Here is a 15,954-nt window from a genome sequence, read left to right on the forward strand (position 1 = left end):
ATGGATAAATGAACTCAGGACAAAAATAGACAACAATAAAGAAGAAAACAGCCAGGATATGGAAAACCTCAGAAAAAAGAACGAAACAGAACTGCAAAACAAAACGGAAGGTCAATCCAGCAGAATAGAACAAACAGAAGACAGAATCTCAGAACTTGAAGATGAAATGGTAATTAAAGGAAAAACTGAAGAACTACTAATTAAACAACTCAAGACCTGTGAAAAGAAAATGCAAGAACTCACCGACTCCATCAAAAGACCAAACTTGAGAATCATGGGCATCGAAGAAGGAGAAGAGGTGCAAGCGAAGGGAATGCGTAATATATTCAACAAAATAATAACGGAAAATTTCCCAAATCTAGAGAAAGATATTCCCATACAAATGCAAGAGGCCTCCAGGACACCAAACAGACCAGATCAAAATAGAACTACTCCACGACATATCATCATTAAAACAACAAGTTCAGAAACTAAGGAAAGAATATTGAAGGCTGCAAGAGAGAAAAAACAAGTAACATACAAAGGTAAACCCATCAAAATCACAGCAGACTTCTCAACAGAAACATTAAAAGCAAGAAGAGCGTGGGGTGAGATCTTCCAGGCACTGAATGAAAATAACTTCAACCCCAGGATACTCTACCCAGCAAAGCTATCATTCAAAATAGATGGAGCAATAAAAGTCTTCCATGATAAGCAGAAACTAAAACAATATGTGACCACAAAGCCACCATTACAAAAGATTCTGCAAGGGATCCTGCACACAGAAAGTGACACCCAACTTAACCATGAAAAGGCAGGCAGCACCAAACCACAGGATAAGAAAAAGCAAGACAGTAGAGAGTAACATCAAGTTAGGTACACACAATCAAACCTTCAAACAACTAAGATAACTAAATGACAGGAATCACCACATACCTATCAGTACTAACACTTAATGTTAATGGACTTAATTCACCCATCAAAAGACACCGTTTGACAAAATGGATTAAAAAAGAAGATCCAACAATTTGTTGCTTACAGGAGACTCATCTCACCGACAGAAATAAGCATATGCTTAGGATGAAAGGCTGGAAGAAGATTTACCAAGCCAATGGCCCCCGAAAACAAGCAGGAGTAGCAATACTTATCTCTGACAAAGTAGACTTCAAACCTACATTGATCAAACGAGATAAAGAAGGACATTCCATACTAATAAAAGGGGAAATAGACCAAAAGGAAATAATAATCATCAATCTGTACGCACCCAATGTCAACGCACCCAATTTCATCAAACATACCCTGAAAGACCTAAAAGCATATATAAATGCCAACACAGTGGTTGTGGGAGACTTTAACACTCCATTATCATCAATAGATAGGTCATCCAAACAAAAACTCAATAAAGAAATCCAAGATCTAAAATATGCAATAGATCAAGTGGACCTAGTAGATGTCTACAGAACATTTCATCCAACCTCTACACAATATACATTCTTCTCAGCAGCCCATGGAACCTTCTCCAAAATACATCATATCCTAGGGCACAAAGCAAGCCTCAGCAAATATAAGAAAATAGAAATAATACCATGCATACTATCTGACCACAATGCAGTAAAAGTAGAACTCAACAACAAAAGTAAAGACAAAAAACATGCAAACAGCTGGAAACTAAATAACTCATTACTTAATGAAGAATGGATCATTGATGCAATAAAAGAGGAAATTAAAAAGTTCCTAGAAGTCAATGAAAATGAAAACACAACCTACCAGAACCTATGGGACACAGCTAAGGCAGTCTTGAGAGGAAAGTTTATAGCCATGAGTGCATATATTAAAAAGATTGAAAGATCCCAAATCAATGACCTAATGATACATCTCAAACTCCTAGAAAAACAAGAACAAGCAAATCCCAAAACAAATAGAAGGAGAGAAATAATAAAAATAAGAGCTGAAATCAACGAAATAGAAACCAAAAAAACCATACAAAGAATTAATGAAACAAAAAGTTGGTTCTTTGAAAAAATAAACAAGATCGATAGACCCCTGGCAAACCTGACTAAAATGAGGAGAGAAAAAACCCAAATTAGTAGAATCAGGAATGCAAAAGGGGAGATAACAACAAACACCATGGAAGTCCAGGAAATCATCAGAGACTACTTTGAGAACCTATATTCAAATAAATTTGAAAATCTAAAAGAAATGGACAGATTTCTAGATACATATGATCATCCAAAACTGAACCAAGAGGAAATTAATCACCTGAATAGACCTATAACACAAAATGAAATTGAAGCAGCAATCAAGAGTCTCCCCAAAAAGAAAAGTCCAGGACCTGATGGATTCTCTGCTGAATTCTATCAGACCTTTAAAGAAGAACTGATACCAACCCTCCTTAAACTGTTCCATGAAATAGAAAGGGAAGGAAAACTGCCAAACACATTTTATGAAGCCAGTATTACACTTATCCCAAAACCAGGCAAAGACACCTCCAAAAAGGAGAACTATAGGCCAATCTCCTTAATGAACATTGATGCAAAAATCCTCAACAAAATAATGGCAAATCGAATTCAGCAACACATCAAAAAGATTATTCACCACGACCAGGTAGGCTTCATCCCAGGGATGCAGGGGTGGTTCAACATACGAAAATCAATAAACGTAATAAACCACATTAACAGAAGCAAAGACAAAAACCACTTGATCATCTCAATAGATGCAGAAAAAGCCTTTGATAAGATCCAACATCATTTCATGATAAAAGCTCTAAGAAAACTAGGAATAGAAGGAAAGTTCCTCAACATTATAAAAGCTATATATGACAAACCTACAGCCAGCATTATACTTAACGGAGAAAAATTAAAACCATTCCCTCTAAAATCAGGAACCAGACAAGGATGCCCACTATCTCCACTCCTATTCAACATAGTACTGGAATTCCTAGCCAGAGCAATTAGGCAAGAAGAAGGAATAAAAGGAATACAAATAGGTAAAGAAACTGTCAAAATATCCCTATTTGCAGACGACATGATCCTATACCTTAAAGACCCAAAAAACTCTACTCAGAAGCTTCTAGACATCATCAATAGCTATAGCAAGGTAGCAGGATATAAAATCAACATAGAAAAATCATTAGCATTTCTATACACTAACAATGAGCAAACGGAAAAAGAATGTATGAAAACAATTCCATTTACAATAGCCTCAAAAAAAATCAAATACCTTGGTGTAAACCTAACAAAAGATGTGAAAGACCTCTACAAGGAAAACTATACACTTCTGAAGAAAGAGATTGAGGAAGACTATAGAAAGTGGAGAGATCTCCCATGCTCATGGATTGGTAGAATCAACATAGTAAAAATGTCTATACTCCCAAAAGTAATCTACATGTTTAATGCAATTCCCATCAAAATTCCAATGACATTCATCAAAGAGATTGAAAAATCTACTGTTAAATTTATATGGAAACACAAGAGGCCACGAATAGCCAAGGCAATACTCAGTCAAAAGAACAATGCAGGAGGTATCACAATACCTGACTTCAAACTATATTACAAAGCAATAATAATAAAAACAGCATGGTACTGGCACAAAAACAGACATGAAGACCAGTGGAACAGAATAGAGGACCCAGATATGAAGCCACACAACTATAACCAACTTATCTTTGACAAAGGAGCTAAAAATATACGATGGAGAAATAGCAGCCTCTTCAACAAAAACTGCTGGGAAAACTGGTTAGCAGTCTGCAAAAAACTGAAACTAGATCCATGTATATCACCCTATACCAAGATTAACTCAAAATGGATCAAGGATCTTAATATCAGACCCCAAACTCTTAAGTTGATACAAGAAAGAGTAGGAAATACTCTGGAGTTAGTAGGTATAGGTAAGAACTTTCTCAATGAAACCCCAGCAGCACAGCAACTAAGAGATAGCATAGATAAATGGGACCTCATAAAACTAAAAAGCTTCTGTTCATCAAAAGAAATGGTCTCTAAACTGAAGAGAACACCCACAGAATGGGAGAAAATATTTGCCAACTATACATCAGACAAAGGACTGATAACCAGAATATACAGGGAACTTAAAAAACTAAATTCTCCCAAAACTAATGAACCAATAAAGAAATGGGCAGGTGAACTAAACAGAACTTTCTCAAAAGAAGAAATTCAAATGGCCAGAAAACACATGAAAAAATGCTCACCATCTCTAGCAATAAAGGAAATGCAAATTAAAACCACACTAAGATTCCACCTCACCCCTGTTAGAATAGCCATCATCAGCAACACCACCAACAACAGGTGTTGGCGAGTATGCGGGGAAAAAGGAACCCTCTTACACTGTTGGTGGGAATGTAGACTAGTACAACCACTCTGGAAAAAAATTTGGAGGCTACTTAAAAAGCTGGACATCGATCTACCATTTGATCCAGCAATACCACTCTTGGGGATATACCCAAAAGACTGTTACTCCAGAGGCACCTGCACATCCATGTTTATTGCGGCACTATTCACAATAGCCAAGTTATGGAAACAGCCAAGATGCCCCACCACTGACGAATGGATTAAGAAAATGTGGTATCTATACACAATGGAATTTTCTGCAGCCATGAAGAAGAACGAAATGTTATCATTCGCTGGTAAATGGATGGAATTGGAGAACATCATTCTGAGTGAGGTTAGCCTGGCTCAAAAGACCAAAAATCGTATGTTCTCCCTCATATGTGGACATTAGATCAAGGGCAAACACAACAAGAGGATTGGACTATGAGCACATGATAAAAGTGAGAGCACACAAGGGAGGGGTGAGGATAGGTAAGACACCTAAAAAACTAGCTAGCATTTGTTGCCCTTAATGCAGAGAAACTAAAGCAGATACCTTAAAGCAACTGAGGCCAATAGGAAAATGGGACCAGGAACTAGAGAAAAGGTTAGATTAAAAAGAATTAACCTAGAAGGTAACACCCACGCACAGGAAATCAATGTGAGTCAATGCCCTGTATAGCTATCCTTATCTCAACCAGCAAAACCCCTTGTTCCTTCCTATTATTGCTTATACTCTCTCTACAACAAAATTAGAGATAAGTGCAAAATAGTTTCTGCTGGGTAATGAGGGGGGGAGCGGGAGGGGGTGGAGTGGGTGGTAAGGAAGGGGGTGGGGGCAGGGGGGAGAAATAAACCAAGCCTTGTATGCACATATGAATAATAAAAGAAAAATGAAAAAAAAAAAAAAAGAAGGGAAGGAAACAGAAGTGAAATGGAAGAAAAAGCACTCTACTCATTTTCAAAACTGCCACTCTGCTATCTCCAGAGCTTGAAGCCATCATACCTCTCACTAAGAATGACTTCAGCACCTGGGTGGTGTCAGTAACTGACATAGGGACAAGTGGAAGAGAGACCAATTATGATAGAAGGAGGAAATGGAAAATTCCAGATTTTGACTTCTATTAGATAGCGATCCAAGTAGAGATGTGAAGTAGACAACTAGATACAGGTCTTTGAAATTTGCTCTATTTAAAAATATCTGTGTCCTGCTTGGAAGTGAGGGTGTGGGGGCGTGAGGGAGGGGGCGGGGGAAAGGGGGGAGTAACGACCCAATCATTGTATGCACTTAAGAATAAAGGAAATAAAAAAATTTTAAATAAAAAAAAAAAAAGAAAGCATCATGCTCAGAAAGAAGCCAGACACACAGGTCTCATATGATATGACCGCATGCGTGTGGAATATCAGGGAAAGGTAAATCCATAGAGACTAAAGTGGTTGCCAGGAGCCTGGGCAAGAGGAGGATAGGGTGTGAATGAGGAGTGGATGGGGAAGGGATTTCCTTCTGGGATAATGAAAAATTATTAGAACTTAATGTAGCTGATGGTTACATAGCATTACAAATTTACCAAATGTCTCTGAACTGTTTATTTAAAATGGCTAATTTTAAGCTGGGTATAGTAGTGCATGTCTATAATCCCAGCTACTCAGGAGGCCAAGGTGGGAGGCCAGCCTGGGATACTAGTGACACCCTGCCTCAAATAAAATTAAAATTTAATGGCTAATTTTATGTTATGTAAAAATCCACTCCAGTTTTAGAAATCAGATTCTAAAAGTCACTGGCAAATGTTTACAGGTTGAAAGGTCCATAGCAGAACTGCTGTGTAAACAGCACGGCCCTGTAAAAACTGGGAGCTGGTGGCTCACCTGTAATCCTAGCTACTCAGGAGGCAAGGATCAGGAGGATGGAAGTTCAAAGCCAGCCAGGGCAAATAGGTCAAGAGACCCTATCTCAAAAATACCCAACACAAAACAGGGCTGGTGGAGTGGCTCAAGTGTAGAAGCACCTGCCTAGCAAATGTGAGGCCCTGAGTTCAAACTCCAGTATCAACATCCCCCCAAAAAAGAGCCTTGTGCATATCTGCACACCCAGGTTTATTCAGCACTATTTACAATAGCCAAGTTATGGAATCAGCCTAGGTGCCCACCAACTGACGAATGGATAAAGAAAATGTGTGTATTTACATACACACAATGGAGTATTATTCAGCCATGAAGAACGAAATCATGTCATTTGCAGGAAGATGGATGGAACTGGAGATGACCATGTTAAGTGAAATAATCCAGACTCAGAAAGACAAATACCATATATTTTCTCTCGAGTGCAGAATCTAGATCTAAGTGGGGTGGGGGAGGATATGAAGATAAAACGGGGCTATTTTGGGAGGAACAAGCAGGAGTTGGGGGAAAGAGAGGGCAAGGAGAAGAGAACACATTGAAATACATTGTATACACATGTAAAAGTCCTAATGAAACCCATTAAAATTGTAATAAAGATAAAAAAAAGAGGTGGGGTGCAAGGAGGTAGGAAAAGAAAAAGTAACAGGGTTAAATATGTTCAAAGTATGTGCGTGTATGGATGTATCACAGTGAAACACTGTAAAATTAATATATACTACTGAAAAAACAAAAAAAAATTTTTTTTAGAAAGAGCTTTGGACAGGCAGAAAGCCAGAGAGAGGAGGAGAAATGGTCAGCAGTGGTAGGAAAACAGAGCAGGTGCACAGAGAGAAGCAGAAGCACCTGGAGATATGCAGCCCCCACCTCCAGCCCCAACCTCCTGCAACCTCTTGGCTGCCAGCCACCCGAATTCATTCAGCAAACACCCTGCAGTGAAGGTAACATTCACACACCTCTGTTCCTAGAAAGATTCTGACCAAATTCTTTTCTATAATAAACAGGACTCTTTCAGTTGCAATGGACTAAAACCCAATGCAAAATGAAATTTTTAAAGAAGAAAAGTAATTTGTTCCTGTATTATCATACCAGTGCATGGTTAGCTTCAGGTGTGTCTGGGTTCAGGGGCTGAGCTGATATCGTAAGTAATCTGTCTCTCTCCTACTCCTCAGCTTTGTTTGTCTTTAGAGGCTCTTCAACCTCAAGGACGCTCTCCTGCAGAGGAGCTAATAGAGTAATCTGAAAAGAGAGGTCATTATGGGAAGGTGACCAGGAAGCAGTGAAGAGGTCAGGTAGAGATGAATCAATTTGGGTTGTAATACACTTGTGCATGGAAGCAATGCTAGGAATCTCTGTATAGCTATCCTTATCTCAACCAGCAAAAACACTTTGTCTTTCTTATTATTGCTTATGTCTTCTCTTCAACAAAATTGGAGAAGAGGGCAGAACAGGTTCTGCCTGGAAGTGAAGGGGGTGGGGGGAAAGGGAGGGGGGTGGGAGGCAGGGGGGAGAAATGGCCCAATGTATGCACATATGAATAAAGGAAGAAAAAAAAAAAAAAGGACACTCTCCTTTTATTTTGCCAGATAGCCATTGTGGCATCGTGGAATGTTCCAAGATGGCCTAGTGAGCTCCTTGTCCTGGTATTCATGGCCCCTCCCTTCAGGAATCTGCTTCTAACCAATAATACACAACGTGCTAATGAGAGGTCCCTTCTGATTGGGTTACATACATTGTGATTTCCATCTTGCAAGCATGGTTTTCTATTGCCTTCGAAGGGGTCAGGTTTTCATTAAGTGAGCTGTCAGGTGACAAAGGCCTATGTGATAAGGAACTGAGAGTGGCCTCTGGCCAACAACTCGTGAGGATTTGAAGCCCTAAATCCAACATCTGTGTTGTGGTTTGGATATGAAATGTCCCATAAAGACTTTTTTTTTTTTTTTTTTTTTTGTGGTACTGGGGTTTGAATTCAGGGCTTACACCTTAAGCCACTGCACCAGCCCTTTTTTGGTGATGGTTTTTTTTGAGATAGGGTCTTGTGAACTATTTGCCTAGATTGGCTTCAAACTGCGATCCTCCTGATCTCTGCCTCCTGAGTAGCTAGGATTGCAGGCCCCATAAAGACTCTTGTGTTGAGCCGGATGCACGTGGCTGTCGTTGGTAAACCTATCTATTCAGGAGGCAGAGATCAGGAGGATCGCTGTTCGAAGCCAGCCTGGGCAAATAATTCCGCCAGACCCTATCTCCAAAAACCCTTCACAAAAATAGGACTGGTGGAGTGGCTCAAGGTGAAGGCCCTGAGTTCAAGTCCCAGTACCACAAAAAAAAAAGACTCTTGTGTTGAGGTCTTGGTATCCAGCCGGTGGTGCCATTGAGAAGTGATTAGATCATGAGGCCACTAACCTCAACAATGGATTTTCCATTGAAGAGCTCATAGCTGAGTGCACCTGCTTGGAGAAATTAGGTCACTGGGGCCACGACTTTGAAGGGCATATCTTGTTCCTGGCCCCTTATTATGCTTTCTCTCTCTCTCACACACTCTCTCTTTCTTTCTCTCTCTCTCTCTCCCTCTCCCTCTCCTTCCTGGACACCATGACACCTCTGACACACTCCTGCCGCTATGTTGTTTTGCCTCACCTCAGAACAAAGCGACACTCAGTCAACCATGGACTGAAACCTCTGAAACCATGAGCCAAAATAAATCCTCCCATCCTTAAGTGTTTCTCTCAGGCATTTTGTCATAAGCATGGAAAGCCTGACTAACAGAATCCGCAAAGACTGAATCCTGTCAACAAGCACTGAGTGAGCTTGGAAGTAGAACCCTCCCCAGTTGAGTCTTCGGATGAGTAGGGAGTCCAGATTGGTTAAAACTCCACGTGAGATTTTTTGGGCATGACCAAAGACTTTGCCTGGCAGTTCTAGAAGAGACTGCACTGCAAACTCTAAAGTGAGTTGCAGTCAGACTCAGCCCGTGGCAGGTCATGGGGTCATGCGGTCATGCTCATACTCATATATGAGTTCCTTGGTCTTTTTTTTGAGGGCTTGAGCAGGGATCCTATGGAACACTTCTACTAAGGCCTCCTTATGGGGGTGGGAGGTAGAACCTTGAGGACACTTGGCTCCATGCTCTGTACCCAGTACTTTTCCACTCCTAGCTCTTACAACCATCAGAGCAATAATGTTTAATACTGTAACTCAGCCAGCACCCCGGTGGCTCACACCTATAATCTTAGCTACTCAGGAGGCAGAGATCAGGAGGATCATGGTTCAAAGCTAGCCTCAGGCAAATAGTTTGAGAGACCCTATCTCAAAAATATCCAACACAAAAAGGGCTGGTGGAGTGGCTCGAGTGGTAGAGCACCTGCCTAGCAAGTGTAAGGCTCTGAGTTCAGACCCAGTAATACCAAAAGAAAAAAAATTAACTCTATTGCTTTCATTGGCCACTTGGATCCTCAGACATCTGACAACCCAGCTCTCTCTACCAGCTCCACAGTGAGACCACAGCCTTGAATGCCCTCTTATGGGTTAGTAAAGGACCCAGCTCTGTTGTGCAGAACTCCTGATCCACAGAAATTGTGAGATAATAAATGTGTAGAATTTGTTTGTTTGTTTTTTGGCAGTACTGAGGTTCCATTAGGTAGGTGCTCTACAACTTGAGCCAGCCCCCAGCCCTGCTTTGCTTTAGTTCAGCTTGGCTTTTACCCTAGGCTGGCCTCTTTCCTACCTCCACCTCCCATGTAGCTTGAATTACAGGCATGTACCACCACACCCAGCAAATGTGTGTTGTTCTAAGCCATGAATTCTATGATGATTTGTTTCACAGCAATACATAAATAATGAAGCCACCAGCTGCTGCAGACCTGCATGCATTCAGGCTAACAACCCCAGCAGAAAGGAGGTATCTATTTCTCAACACCCCCAGCAAAACTGCAGGGATGCTCCGTTACTCACCAGCCCAATCAATTGGTTATAATTCCAAGCAGGCCTGAGTCCTCATCCCCATCCCTACAGCTCCATCACAATCATGTTTTCTTGGGTGAAAAAGGGGCAGCTCCCCAAGGGAAAATAAATATGCTGATACTAGGGAAAGAAGAGAAATAGAGGCAGGAAAAAGCAAAAGATGTCTTCTGCAGCTAGCAAATGAGTAATGCACACAGCACCAAGACCTGCTAATCATTTCAAGAGAGCGACGTGAAATGACATGCACCATGCACAATGTGCATCACTAATTACACATGACATTGGTCACTTAATTCAAACAGACTCCATCTCTCCATATCACAGTGCTATGAGCCTGCTCGAATTTTCTGCATGCTTTGGAAATTAAGAGGCTATATACATTTTTTAATTTTTATTTTATTTATTTTTTAGTTGGACTGGGGTTTAAACTTGGGGTCTCCTACTTGCTAGGCAGGCACTCTACCACTTGAGCCACTCCGCCAGCAAGAAACTGTAGTTATTAAAAACACACCAACCTAGAACTTAGGATGACTTCCCCAACTGGGTTGAATTGGCAAGGTTTTGCTGAAATTAACATTTGTCCAAGGTAAGTAAACAAAAAGATTAGATAACAAGAAGCATCAAGGCAATCCCCTGGAGTTGGGTTAAGTCCTAGAAGGACAAATGTCACATATCCAGAAAGATGCTTTCTTTCATGTTAATGTTTTGCGATCTTTACAGTGAGTAGCCATGGGAAGTCACAGCTACAGGGACTCACAACAACCTGAGAATAGCTGGGTGCCAGCTGGTTCACTCAGGGCACGCCTGTAATTCTACCTACTCAGGAGGCAGAGATTAAATAGTTCTCAAGATGCTATCTCAAAAAAACTCAACACAAAAAAACAAGGGCTTGTGGAGTGGCTCAAATGGTAGAGCCCCTGGGTCCTAGCAACCTCCAAACTCAAACTCCAGCACTGCTATAAATAAATAAAAATAAATAAAATATCCAATCTAGGACTGGGGGTGTAACTCAGCGGTAGAGACTTGCCTAGCATAAGTGAGCCCCTAGGTTTGATCACCAGCACAATAAATGAATAAATATGGGGGAGGAGGGGTAAAGGAGAAGGATGGAGGGGATGAACTCAACTATGATAAATTGTAAGGAATTTTGTAAATGTCACATGTACCCCCAGCATAACAATAATAAAAATAAAGTCTAAAGAAAGAAAAATAAATAAAGGAATTTAGTAACCATAATAGAAGTGAAAAAAAAAGGTGAAATTACTTTTAAAAAGGTATTAATCTAACCCAATATATCCAAAATATCATTTTCATCATATAGTCAGTTTCAAGCTGGAGAGAGTACACAGGAAGCGGGCACAACTCGCACACAGATTTCTAGCTGGCAGTTTGGCTAAAACTATTAGTATTCCCAATGTGCTTGTTTTTTACTCAGGAGTGCCTCTTCTGAGAATTTGGCCTTGAGTTATTATGAAATACATGTTTGGTCTTTGTGCCATTTCCTGGCACACAATTCCTGAAGTCCTTGGACTTTCCAGAGTGGCAAGTGTTCCTTTCTTTCCATGTCTGGTTGATCATAGGTACCTGTAGAATGGGGGCTGATCGCCAGAAAGACCAAGTCTAGACTAGAGGGTTGGGACTTTCATCCCCACTTCCAGTGGCTTCCTTGGGACCACAGATAGTTCTCAGAACTTGTTATAACAAGAGCAAGCCTGTCCACCCATGGCTTCCTGTGTCAGCATGTGACCTCCACTTGCTGTCATCCACTGTGAGGCCCTCCCTCCACAGAGGCTGAATACATGGGGCTGCCTGATCTTGGACTTTCAGCCTCTGAAATAAATAAACCTCTTTTCTTTATAAAGTACCCAGCATTGGGTATTCTGTTATAGCAGGAGAAAGTGAATTGACACAGATCATAAATACATAAAAATATATAAATACTTTGTGTGTGTGTGTGTGTGTAATTTTGTTGCTATTTGATCCTGGAATGGTAAGAAAGAAATACATGTTCAAAAGAAAGAAGAGCTTTAGGGTTATTGAACTGAGGAATTATTTTCTTTTTTCAAATGGGGTTTGCACTCAGGGCCTCATGCTTGGTTGGCAGGTGCTCTTACCACTTGAGCCACTCCACCGAGAAGTACTTATTTTCAACAAATACCTTCTATCCTACAAATGCACAAACTGGCATCCTTTTGCTTCTCAGAACCCAGCAGGGAACTAGGACCACTGAGTCACAAAATTGACCAAGTCCACAAAGGAGCATGCACCTTTCTCACTCAGTGCCTGTGTATTCTTACTTTACACAGTTCTAGTAAGTTTGGTCATCTAAGTTCTAAAACTCAGTATATATGAAACAGCAAACGATAGGAACACAGAGCAAAATTGTATGGATTGTGGCCAAATTTTGATCTTCTCCTGTCTGCTGAAAACTGTTAGTCAACCCTAAAAACTGAGGCTCAGAGAGGGAAGAAAGGCTTTCTCCTCAGGACACACAGACACACAAGGAACCCTGACAGATGGGTGGACTTACATCTGTGCCCAACACCTGTTATGGTTAGAATCTGGGATTTGGTTGTCAGCTGATGGACTTTTGGGAAGTGGACAGACCCTGAGGGCTCTGACACCATCTATGGATTGGTCCTTTGATGGATTCTTAATATGATGGTGTTTTTGGGAGGTGGGGTCTAGTTGGGAGAAGTGGGTCACTGGGGCTGTGTCCTGGAGAGATATAGAGATATACTTTGTCTCTGGCCCCTTTCTCTTCCTCCTACTCCTTCTCTCTCTCTCACTTTTCCTCTCTTTCTCTCTCTCCCCCTCCCTCTTCTCCTCTCCCTCCCCCTTCCTCTCTCCCTCTGTTTTTCTCTCTAGCTCCTCCTCCTTCTTTTTTTCTCTCTTTCTCCTTCCTGGCAGCTATGAGGTGAGTGATTTGCTTCTCCACACCCTTCCACCATTATGCTCTGCCTCACCATGGCCTGAACCCTTTGAAACCATGAACCAAAATATATCCTGCCTCCTTGACATTGTTTCAGGTATTTGGTCACAGCAAGAAAAAAGCAAATGGATACAGTGCCTTGCCCCTACAAGGAATTAATAAAAATGTAGTTTGGGAATTTTAACAAAGACACAGCAGTTGGGAGCCATGGGGCGGTGGGGGGACAGGGGTTGTGAACTTTAGAGAACCAAATTCAATTCCTTGAATTCTCAAGAGAAAATACTGTATTGTGTCCACTATGCTGTGTTTAGTGAGTCAGGGACTATGTGATACATTTTGGAAATACCAGAACTTGGACAAGTGGGTGAGTCTTGGCTCTGCCCATGAGCTGTGACCTTGAGTGAGCTGCTTAACAGTTTTGGGCCTCCTTTCCTCCTCTGAAAGGCAATGGCTATTGGTTGAACCAAAAATTGTCTAAAATTCTTTGAGTTCCGTGAAGCTTGGGCCAAGAGCTCTCTTTTAGCTGACCTTGGCTGTGGGATCGGGTTCTGTTCAGGGCTGAGAGTGCCACCTGGCGACCAAATTTGAAATTGAGATTTTTCATTTCTTCCTAGGCCCAATAAATAGCCTGTTTATAATTCCCACTTAAACCTGCAATGATTGGCTTTTTGCTTGCTTCTTTGTTTGTTTTTGACTTCTTGAAATATCTTTATAATGTTGTGAATATGTGAATTTTCCTTGGAGGAATCTTTTATGACAAGATTCTTAATCGTCCCACATTCAAATTTAAGAACCCCTATACTTTAAGCTGGACTGTGAGATACACAGCTGTAGTCCCAGCTACTACTCAGAAAGCTGAGGAAGGAGAATCACTTGGGCCCCAAAATTCCAGAACAGCCTTAGTAATATAGCTCAGTCCTGTCTCAAAACAAAACAAAACAAAAACCAACAACTCCCAGGACTTCAAGGAAATGCTAGACCTGGGTCATTTGTTCATTCTATAAACATGGGCTTGAGGCCATAATATTGTTCAGGAAGTTATTTTACCTCCTGCACTCAGCTTCCTTGTCTGTCAAATGCAGACATGAATACTACTTAGAGGTTTGCCCAAGAGATGGAATGGCTCTCTTCCTTTTCCCTGGCAAAAGCCAACACTACCATATCATCCCAGTCCAATTTCTGCCATTCTTATCTTACAGAAAACCTGAGAACTAATTTATGACAGAAAGTAATTTATGACAGAAAGAAGTTTATTTGGCTCATGGTTGTAGATCCTGGGAAGTCCTAGATCCTGGTAGCAAGGGTTTTTGTACTGCACCATAACATGACAGAGAGGCAGAGGATCAGTGAGGGTGAAAAAGAAAAATCACAAGACAAGGGGTGGACTCTGTAACAACCCACACCCCCATACTTAACTCTTGCTAGACTGGGCTTAATCCATTCCAGTGTCCTAAGTACGTACTGTTATGCTCCACCTCACATTGCTGCATTAAGAAAAATCACACATTATGGACTGGTGCCTATAATCCTTGCTACTCAGGAAGCACAGTTCAAAAACAGCCCAGGCAAATAGTTCTCGAGAGACCCTATCTCAAAAAAAAAAAAAACAAAAAAACAACCCATCACTAAAAAGGGCTGGTGGAGTAGCTCAAGATGTTGGCCCTGAGTTCAAACCCCAGTACCACAAAAAAAAAAAAAGAGAATCACAAATGAATTTGGGGGGAAAGGGGACACACCCAAACCATAGCAGATGTTATGAGGGAATCTTCTTGAACTCTTGCAGAAAGGCCAGGCTGCAAGTGGTACCATGCCTTTCTAGTGCTGCTCTGTCCAGTTTAGCAAGACTTAGTTCCCCCAGGGTGGGAATGTGAACCACTTAGAATTAAATTTTATACATTGGACTGTGGGATGTAAGATGGAACTTTTGCAAGGGAGCAGGATGGAATAAATAACGATTGGGTTCTGAGACTCTCAGCACTTGCGAATTCCTACCTGCATATCCAAAGGAGGTAGAAATCTAAAAAAAGAGGAAAAATAATGGCATAAAAATTCATCAGCTGGAATTCAGAGTTTGCTTTGACCAATTTATGTAGAGAGACATGGGTGTGTGTGTGTGTGTGTGTGTGTGTGTGTGTGACAAAACTGGAGTTAAACACAGGACCTCACCACTTGCCAGGCAGACCCTCTTCCATTTGAGCCGTGCTCCCAGCCCTGCTCTGGTTATTTCTGAGATAGGATCTTGAGTATATGCCCTGGCTCCTTCCCCCTATTTATGATTTCTGCATTGCTGGGATGACAGGCATGTACCAACATGCACAGCATTTTTTATTGGTTGAGATAGGGTCTCCCAAATTTTTTGCCTGGGGTGGCCTCAAACCATGATCCTCCCCATCTCTGCTTCCCAAGTACAGGTGTGAGCCACCATGCTTGACCCCAGAGTTTCAGAACATTTTACTTGTGATAAAATACTTATAAAATGTACCATTCCAGTCTGTGTGTGTGTGTGTGTGTGTGGTGGGACTGGGGTCTGAACTCAGGGCTATGCACTCTGCAAAGCAGCTGCTCTGCTGCTTGAACCACACCTCCAGTCCATGTAGCAATGGTTATTTTGGAGATTAGTCTCATGAATTATTTGCCCAGGCTGGCCTGGAACCACCATCCTCCCAATCTCAGTCTCCCAAGTAGCTAGGACTACAGGCGTGAGCCATGGCATCTGCGTGTTTCACTCCAGCCATTTTTACGTTATGTGGCCATCGCTACCGTCCATCTTCAGAATGCTTCTCCCCTTGCAAAACTCAAACTCTGAACCCATTAAATTCTACCTCTCCATTCTCCTGTCCCCTCAGCCCCTAGCCACCACCAGTT

The sequence above is a fragment of the Castor canadensis genome, chromosome 18 (assembly GCF_047511655.1).
Source record: "Castor canadensis chromosome 18, mCasCan1.hap1v2, whole genome shotgun sequence".
Lineage (NCBI taxonomy): Eukaryota > Metazoa > Chordata > Mammalia > Rodentia > Castoridae > Castor > Castor canadensis.